Source organism: Neltuma alba, unplaced genomic scaffold, assembly GCF_004799145.2.
Source record: "Neltuma alba isolate B1F8T4 unplaced genomic scaffold, ASM479914v2 tig00001126_pilon, whole genome shotgun sequence".
Taxonomy (NCBI): domain Eukaryota; kingdom Viridiplantae; phylum Streptophyta; class Magnoliopsida; order Fabales; family Fabaceae; genus Neltuma; species Neltuma alba.
The window spans coordinates 34,593-44,262 of record NW_021632342.1 but is presented as its reverse complement, the minus strand read 5'-3'; positions in this window follow the sequence as shown (position 1 = coordinate 44,262).

Sequence of the window (9,670 nt, the reverse complement as noted above, 5' to 3'; positions counted from 1 at the left end):
CTAATGACTTATAAATAGCTCCAAAGGCTTATGATTCAAATCTTTGTAACTATGTAGTTTGATTTTAGTCCTTATAAATCTTTTTATGTTGAATTTATAAATTTATGAATAAGTTCTAAAGCATTACATAATATATACAAAAAAATAAATTTTTTGAATAACAAAATATCAAGAAAATATATATGTTTAAAAAAAATAATTCATATTTTGAATTAGCATAACGAGAAGTAAAGTATATCATATAGTGAAATAACAATATATCTTAGTTCCTGAAGAACTATATATAATCAAAAAATTAATATAGTTTTAGAAGAACTAATAACAAAAAATTGATATAGTTCCTGAAGAACTGGTAACAAAATCGATAGTTCTTGAATAACCAATATAGTTCTCCCTTTTTCTGGACAGAAAAGGAATTAATAATGAAAATTATAACCCACAAGCATATATATTAGAATATTTATTTATCAAAGGGTCTTAAGGTGATGGTTTAATTGGATTAAAATCCATGACTATATCTGAATCAAAAAGCACTCAGATTTTTAAGTTCAAAATATGTTATTATCTTACTATATGCTATTCACTCTATTTGAAATACATAAATGAGAAAAGTATGTTTATATGACTCCCACTTGAGGGGAAGATTATTAGTATACAAGTGTAAATCATGTTGGATAGAATTTGTTATCTTTAACACTCATGTCATTTTTTTCCATATATATTCCTTTTAAAAAAGGCTCCAGAAGATTCAGTGACGTTGGACCTCCATGAGCACACAAGTTTCAATCATTGGGTAAAAGATGAAAAATAAAGCTCTAGAAGAGCTATATACCATGTTTTATTATCCTAAAGATAAAATCTATAACTGATAATATATTCTTTATGAAATATTAAGATGAAAAATGAATAATATGACATGGTAACAAGAAGCAGTTTACCAATAATTAAGAATAATTTTATAATAAACTAGAAGTTTATGTATTTATAGTTTGGCATGACCGGTCAGATCGTCCCGGATCATAATGATGCAAAATATCATGAAAAATGTGCATTGATATTTATTAAAAAACCAAAAGATTCTTTAAAAATGATATATAATTTAAGAATTTTTATGTGCTGTTTGTTTTAAAAAAAACTAAATAAGATAACATTACTAGCTGTGCTCAAAATCAGATCTATACAGATTAATAATGTATCAAGTTTATATATAGACCCATTTAGACATCATATGGACCAAAGTAATATTTTATGAGTGAAACATGCATCTATAAAATGATCACAGATGTTTATGATCAATTCGCACCCTGAAGTTCACAAATATGTTCAAATAATTACATTGAGTATATAAGTTCCTGATTATAACATCAAAAAGATTCTCTTTGAGATTGTTAGTGATTGTTCCTCATGTTACTGATGATTATATGCTTAGTAAAAACCTCCATAAATAGCTAGACTAGAGTTTATGAGAATAGAATTGCCATTTGCGTGTTGGGATGATTAATTTTATATGTTTTTGCACATAAATGCATCAAGCCAACAATGTATTGTGAATTCTCCCATTATAATTGGCTTTTGGTCAAGCGCCAGATATTTTTCATCTTAGAATGTGCAATATCTATTATTCTACCGCAATAATGCACATAGATGGATATTAAAAATAAGTTGAGGTCATTATTGGATAAAAATCTCCTTATTCTTGTTTGTCTTTAAATGAAACAAAATAATGTTTCTAAAGGAGACTTATGGATTTGGAAAACTTACACTACATATTCCCAATATGAGGGAACGAAAATATGTAGCTGGAAAAGAGAATACATAGAATGCATTTTTACTATCAAATGTAGATCCTCAAATATAGTAGTATGAACTAGAAGTTCATAACGTATTACATTCGTAAAATATTATTAATATTTGCCAGATGCAATTATTGATCCAAATGAGAATTTTTAATTCTTATATTCCAACTAAAAGTGCTCCTATTATTGAAGATATGCTAAAAGCATGAGATTATGATTGGTTTCAAAAAAAAAAGGAGCAAATGATCATTATGATCATATTAAGGAGGCATGAATTGCAAAAGAAGTTAAGATATAACTATTTGACCCCTAAAAAGGTTTAAGTGTCTGAAAGCAATAAAGAGATCTTGATATGTTATGTCATAAAAAAAAGGACCGATAAAGGAATAAAATTGTCGATAATAATTTTATTGATGATGTCACATGATCAAATGAGGATCTTATATATAAATCTATCATGAAATATAGACAGAAAAATGGTTGGCCAACAAAAAAGAAAAAACACAATATTATAACGGGGGATTTGTGTATCTCTAGCGCAAGCACCTGAAGTGTAATGGGCATTTGTACAAGAAAAGAGAAATACAATTTTATGGTGGATTACAATTTTTATGTATCTTATCAATCTGGCAATTTGATAATATATGAAAATATCTCATATGCGTTTAGAAAATATAGTGACTCACTATATTGTAAAATTATATGTAAATCCCAGAAAGATTCAAATCTTTGTGTAAATTTAAATGATCCAATACATGAATAAATCTGAATCATAATGTATGAAAATCCTTGAAGGATTCAAGTTTCTAGAAGCATATAATTATGTTTTCAAGAACATTACTCAATTAAGTCTCTATATGAGGCATATGTGGTTAATATCGACTAAAAAAATAATGTAAACATATTCCAACTTGTTTATTTATAAAAAGATTTAGAATGAATTTGTTATCATTACTATTTATAATGATAGTATCAAAACTCCTGATGAGTTTTTAAAAGCTGTGAATTACTTGAAGAAAAATTTGAAATAAAAGCTTTGAAGAAAAATTTGAAATAAAAGCTTTGGAAAGAATACATATGGATAAGTCACATCCATTATGGGGATAAGTAATATCCATTATGTGTTTTAGTAGTTGCAAGATCTTTAGATATGAACTAAAGATCGATTTAGACCTTTAGAAGGTAATGAATAAACACTTGGTCCAGAAGTATCATATATTAGTGCTATTGAAGCATTTATATATCTATCTAGCCATACAGAACCTGACATATCATTTGCTGATTAGCATGATATAGTTCTTTACCAACATAAGATGTTGGGATGAAGTTAAAAATATTCTTCATTACTTCAAGAGTACTGTGGATGTGATATTATTTTATTTGAAAGTATCCAAAACTAATCTTAATGGCTATATGGATAAAATATTTTTGTTTGATTCTCATGTTGAGAGATAACAATATAATCCACGTGTGGGTAAATAAAAAAAAAGGATTTTCTATCTCATGACTTTTAGAAGATTATGAAATTCATATTTGATGTTTTTATCTCACTACAATATTTGGAAGGCTTGTTCGTTATGTTAGACTTTTTAGACTTAAAGATGTCAACTGACATTGTCAAGAAGGAGAGTTGATACATGCTATACTATTTTTTCCTTGTCTATGGTTTTGTCCCACTGGGTTTCCTAACAAGATTTTTAATGAGACAGTATTGCATAGTGTATCAATGAATGATGTACTCTTTTTCTTTCGCTAGGTTTTCTTCTATAGGGTTTTTCCTAATTGAAGTTTTTTTAAATGAGGCACATTCATATATATTGGACAGCCAAAAGAGAGTGTTATGAATATAAGAATATCTTTGTGGATTTCAATATATCTCCTATAATCTCTAACATCTCCCATTATCTCTATATCCCATATTATTATATAATTGTAGATTCTATCAAATATGTAAAGATGTGCCTATAAATAGAGACCATATATAATGTATTGAGTACTTTTGAATGGACTAAGAAATACTATCTCTTGTTGATCCTCTCTTCTTCTTCTTCTGTATGATTCTTTTATATTTCTTCTTTATTCATAACATTCTCCACTTTATAATATAAATAAGATTAGAGGAGGATTTTTTAAATTTCATACACCATATAGAAAAATTATTCCATTTGAAGTGTAAATAAAAATGAACACAATAGATTTCTTTACGGTCTCAAACGTTAAAAATATATAATTAACATTACCATTTCCTTTTATTATTTTTATATAAATACGACAAATATTTTTCACACTCACACTTTTCTTTTTCTATTTTTATTATTTCATTTTATTCTACATTTTAAAAAAGAGAGAGAATTACAATTAGGTCCTACCTAAAGGAATTAAATACAAAAAAATTCTTTGAAATTATGAAATTATTCTGAAGTCTCAAGAGACTTTTTTGTAATAAATTATATTTGTTTAATTACCACATTATTTTTTTTTAAGTTTGCATTGACAACTGAAAGAGCAGTGGTTGACAACTTAGGGTGCAATGATTGACAACTATCGCGGTTGGTTTGACAACTCATGCGTTACATTTTGTGATATGCTGAGAAAATGTGTTGTGAAACCAGCTATGATAATTGTCAATTATTGCACCTTAAGTTGTCAACCACTGCTCTTTCAGTTGTCAATACAAACTTTAAAAAAAAAGATAATTTGGTAATTAAATAAATAAAATTTATTACAAAAAGGTTTCTTAGGATTTCAGAATAATTTCATGATTTTAAAAAGATCTTTTTATATTTGATTCTTTTAGATGGGATCTAATTGTAATTCTCTGAAAAAAAAAAAACAACAATAATAACAACCTAACAAGTTCCACGCTCTTCCTATTATTTTATTATTATGTTGGTCCTACTTCGTGAGTCATCTCCCTAAAGTCCAAATTAAAAAAAGGGTAGGCAAAAGCAGATCACTGTGAATTTCACACTTCCACTACTTTGCTCTAGGGAATCACGAGGGATCCCACAACAGGAAATTCCTCTGTTAAAAACGTCACTTTGTTATTTTTTCGAATTAAAATAACGACATGACTCTAATGATGAAAATTGGCTCTACTTTTTTTTTTTTTTGGATTGAACTGTGAACTCCAAAACGAAGTACTACCTCCGGTTCTAATTATAAGATCCAGTTAACTTATTTGAGGAGATTAAGGAAGTAAGCTAAGTTAGTTATTTGTAATAAATAAGTGTTTTCATTCCTAAAATATCCTTGCTAATTAAGTATATTGGCTAGAACTATCATTATTAGAAGGATTATTTTGGAAAAAAATGCATAAATATGGGAGACAAAATGGATTGGGGTCTTATAATTAGGACCAAATAAAAAGTCAAATAAGGTCTTATAATAAGGACCAGAGGTAGTATATAACTAATAAGCGAGCTTAATATCATTTTTATCTAAAATTTTAAGAGATTTTCGGCCTGCCCTTTCTCCTACTTGTATATAAGGGATGGTATTATAGCCTCAATTTTATATTCAATCCTTTTTTTTTGTCATAATGTGAAATAATTTAATATTAATAAAAATAATACTTTTCTGATCCTAAATATAAATATGTATAAAAATATTATATTTAGAATAAAAAAATAATTATTTTCGTGATAATTAGTGGACGATAATTGTGTGCGAGTGAGAGAGAGAGAGAGAGAGGAGAGAGTGAGCCGCCGGGACTGTGACCAAGAGACAAGGGGACCACATGGAGGGCATGATGGGTCATTTTGAGTATTTAACACGTGGGCATAACGGGACACGAAAACATCACATCACTTTTATTAATTCGTCGCATCACTTTTATTTTTTATTTTTTGAGTGAAGTCACATCACTTTTATCAATTCGCCCCACCCCTATCCTTTCATGATTATATAGTTTTATTAAATTATTTTTTCAGTTGTAAAGATAAAATTTATTTCAGATATTATAAAATAAATTTTATATTTAAAATTAAAAGAGTATTAATTTCCTCAAACGAAAATACACTACGCCTCTTCAGTTAGAAATGAAAAAATTGATATAACTCCAAATAGAACATGTAAGACCAGAACTCTTCTGATTAAAAAAAAAAAACACCAGAACTCTGTCTCCATGTTAAATGTTTAATATAATAATTAGTTAATTAATTTAAATAAATTAAAAAATTAATTTAATTAATTAATTTAGAATAAATAAATATTATTTTTTAAAATATTTGTAGGTGAGACTTTATTACAAATTTTTTAATTAATTCGTCCCATCCTTAATCTTTTCATGATTATAGCTTTATTAAATTATTAATTTCCTCGAACGGCGTGAAAGTACGTTACGCCTCTTCAACTATAAACGAAAAAATTGATATAACTCCAATTACAGTTGACTGGACATCTAAAAGCAAAACTCTGTCTCTGTGAAAAATTTTTAGTACAAAAATTAGTTAATAAATTTAAATAAATTAAAAAAAACTAAGTTAGATATTTATAATAAATAAGTATTATTTTTTAAAATATTTTTATTATTAATGTGTATTAATTAGAAGTACTATTTGATGAAATATTTAGCATCCATGTATAATTACTATAAAAACTATCTTAAAAAAATAAATATAAAACATAAAGTGAATTATGATGTTATATTTTATTTAGAATAAATATCAAACTCATTCTTATATCAAGAACCGAATGTAGTATATTTTGTTTAGAATTTTATTTTATTTTTACTTAGTATCTCTGGTAAATTTAATCGATTCACTAATTTTTTTCAACTAATAACTCTCATTGAGGTTAATTTTTATATTTCAAAATAGATAACTATTTTTAGTATGTTAAGTTACTAATAAGTAGATATAACAAGGATTAAAGAGATGTTGATTTGTTGCCCTTCTATTATTATCAAAGATTTTTTTTTTATTTGGTTGTATTCATGTGAGGCAAAAGCTCAAATCATACAACTACATCAAATCAATTCTTGGAGTAACAATCCCACATCTATCTCTATACAAAAATTCTTTAATTCTCTCATGGAGATCAATATACCTAATCAACGGAAGATTATGTGCCAGTCTGTACACAGTGCTTCTAATCATCCCCAACACATTATTCCATAAAATTCATCTAATTCTATAAATTAAAGTTAATGATAAAGTTAAGGTACAAATTTGTTTTGAAAGTTTAAAATCGTAACAATTTCACTCTCCATTGTGAAAAATATTAATGGTTAATATCATTGTTTTAATGGTGAAAGTTTAGTTTTTTTAACAACATGGGACAAAATTACTACGATTTTAAATTTGTACCCCAAAAAACTTTCAAATGCTAATGCTCTCAAGTAAACAATTTTATAATAAATTTGTATCTTAACCTTAATGATATTAAAACAGCTTTTACACTTAAATGATTAATATTTATAATAGATCAAATCATGAGAGTTTAATTCAAACTAAATAAATTATAGAGATCTAATTTAAAATTGAAGTATACTGTAAGGAAATATGCATTAATTTTCACTTTAATTTAGAATATCAGGCAAAGTTTCTCCGTCACATAAAAATGCCATTAATGTCTTGCCTAGCAACAATGCCAACCCTAATATTTATGGATAGAATAATTAATATATATATATATATATATATATCCATATATAAGAACTCCTGGGCGTGTGTTGGGACTTGGGAGAGCCATTCCCATGGGGAAGGAAATGGGATATCAGTGTGTATAATTTGAAAAAAAAAAAAATTCAAATGCACTTTTCTAAAAATATACCCTACGTGTGCTTTATTATAAAAAATTAAATATCAAAACCACACAATTCAAAATATTAGTTAGATTTAATAAAAAATAATAAATATAAGATGTATAAATACCTTTTCAATTACATCATTATTTCTAAAGAAAGTACATGAGAGATAATAAGAAAAAATTTATTATAGTGAAATAGCAAGTAAAATATATTTAATACAGATAAAAGTAGAAAAACTAATTTAAAATTTCAGACAAAAAATTGTTTTTTGTATTTAGAGAAATCATTATAAAAGGGATTGTTTCTTATAAAAAAGGATGGAGGGAGTATTGTCTTAAATACTATTAAAATTAAAAGAATTAATGCAAAATTATTCTTAAATTATGATTTTTATATCAAAACATATACTACCTCCGACTACTAATTTAAGTAGATTAAGAAAGTTTATTAAATTAGTTATTTATAATAAATATGTGTTAATTATGTGTATTAACTAAAATTATCATTTGATGAAATATTTAACATATGTAACTACTACAGTGATTAATTTAAAAAATAAATAAATATGATAAATAAAACATATTACAATCTTATATTTAAAATTAAAGTAGTTCTTATATTAAGAGTAATTTTTATAGATCCTTAAACGTTAAATTCAACATCCGCGTTAACTTCAACGTCCGCTAATGAGTAAATTTTGACAATCGGATCATGGTTCACACACAGTATTATTTTTATGATACTCGTGAAAACCCCACGTGATACACGGGACAATTTAATTATAATTTTATAACATTTGATCATATCAATCGCAATTAAATATTAAACTTGCTTCTTTTACTGTACATGGATCATGATGTTTGGTAGGTTCGCCACAAAAATCTTGATGTGAATAAATAATATGTAGAAAAAACTAAAGCAAATCCCCTCGTGAAACAAAAGGGTAAAGGGGGAAAAAAAGTTTAAAAGCACGTTACCCCATGATGTTAAGAAATTAGTACTATAAAGATTTATATGATTTTATAATATAATAATATATTTGATTCGAATCTAATCATCTATGTCGCTATAAATTAATAAAATAAAAAACCATGTGATCTGCATTTGTAGATTATTTATATATTGATTACTGTGACCAGATTAATTGCTTATGAGGCCAATGCATGAATCTGCCGCACACTTGTCTAATTAAACAGATTTTGAATAACTTTTTTTTGTACTTGTCTGATTATTTTGAAATAAATCTTCAAAGGCAATAACTTAAGCAAATTTGATTACGACTTGCAAGCTATATAATTATGACAATACTCTTAATTCGGTAACATACATACAAAAAGGTTTCTAAATGTCCCCTTTTATTTCTTAATATAATTATTTCTTGAAGACTTAACATGTCTAACCTTGAATCCACCGTTGACCGTGAAACGACCACATAATTTAATTAAAAAAAACACCAAAATACTCTTAAAAAAATGCTAAAAGGCAAATTTAAAGTGGCAATATTTGGGAGAAAAAATAGTGAAGAGTAATTACGTAAATTCGTAAGATTTGAAAATTTTAAAATAGTACAACAGGATTGAATTGTGATTTTGATTTGTCGTATTAGCAATATTCAGGATAGTTTATTGTCCTTTTTCCATATTATATATATATATATATATATATAATTATAGATAGAAAGTCGTGACATAATAAACAATGAAGCAGCGCATGGCCCAAACTGATAGCAAGAACAAGATGCGTTTATTATAGGAGTACATATATAAGTGCATCAATCAGAACACATCAACATTAATTATTGATTATTGATAAGATTACATATCTTCTTCATTGCTTTTTTTTTAAATGAAAAAAAGCATTTAGTAATGTACATTTTCTGATAAATTAGTTAAATTGTAATTTTTGTTACTCATTAGTTATCAATTATATGTAAATTATAAATAATACAATGTATTTTTAATTTCATGCTATTGGGCCACGCGATCTAATATGACGAGATGCGAGTATTAATAATTAACTGCGTTCAAATTCCAAACAAACCACCCACATCCTCATCAGTTACGTTAAATTTTCCTCCCACATCAATTATGATCCATCTACGTACTGTTTCCTATACTATTGA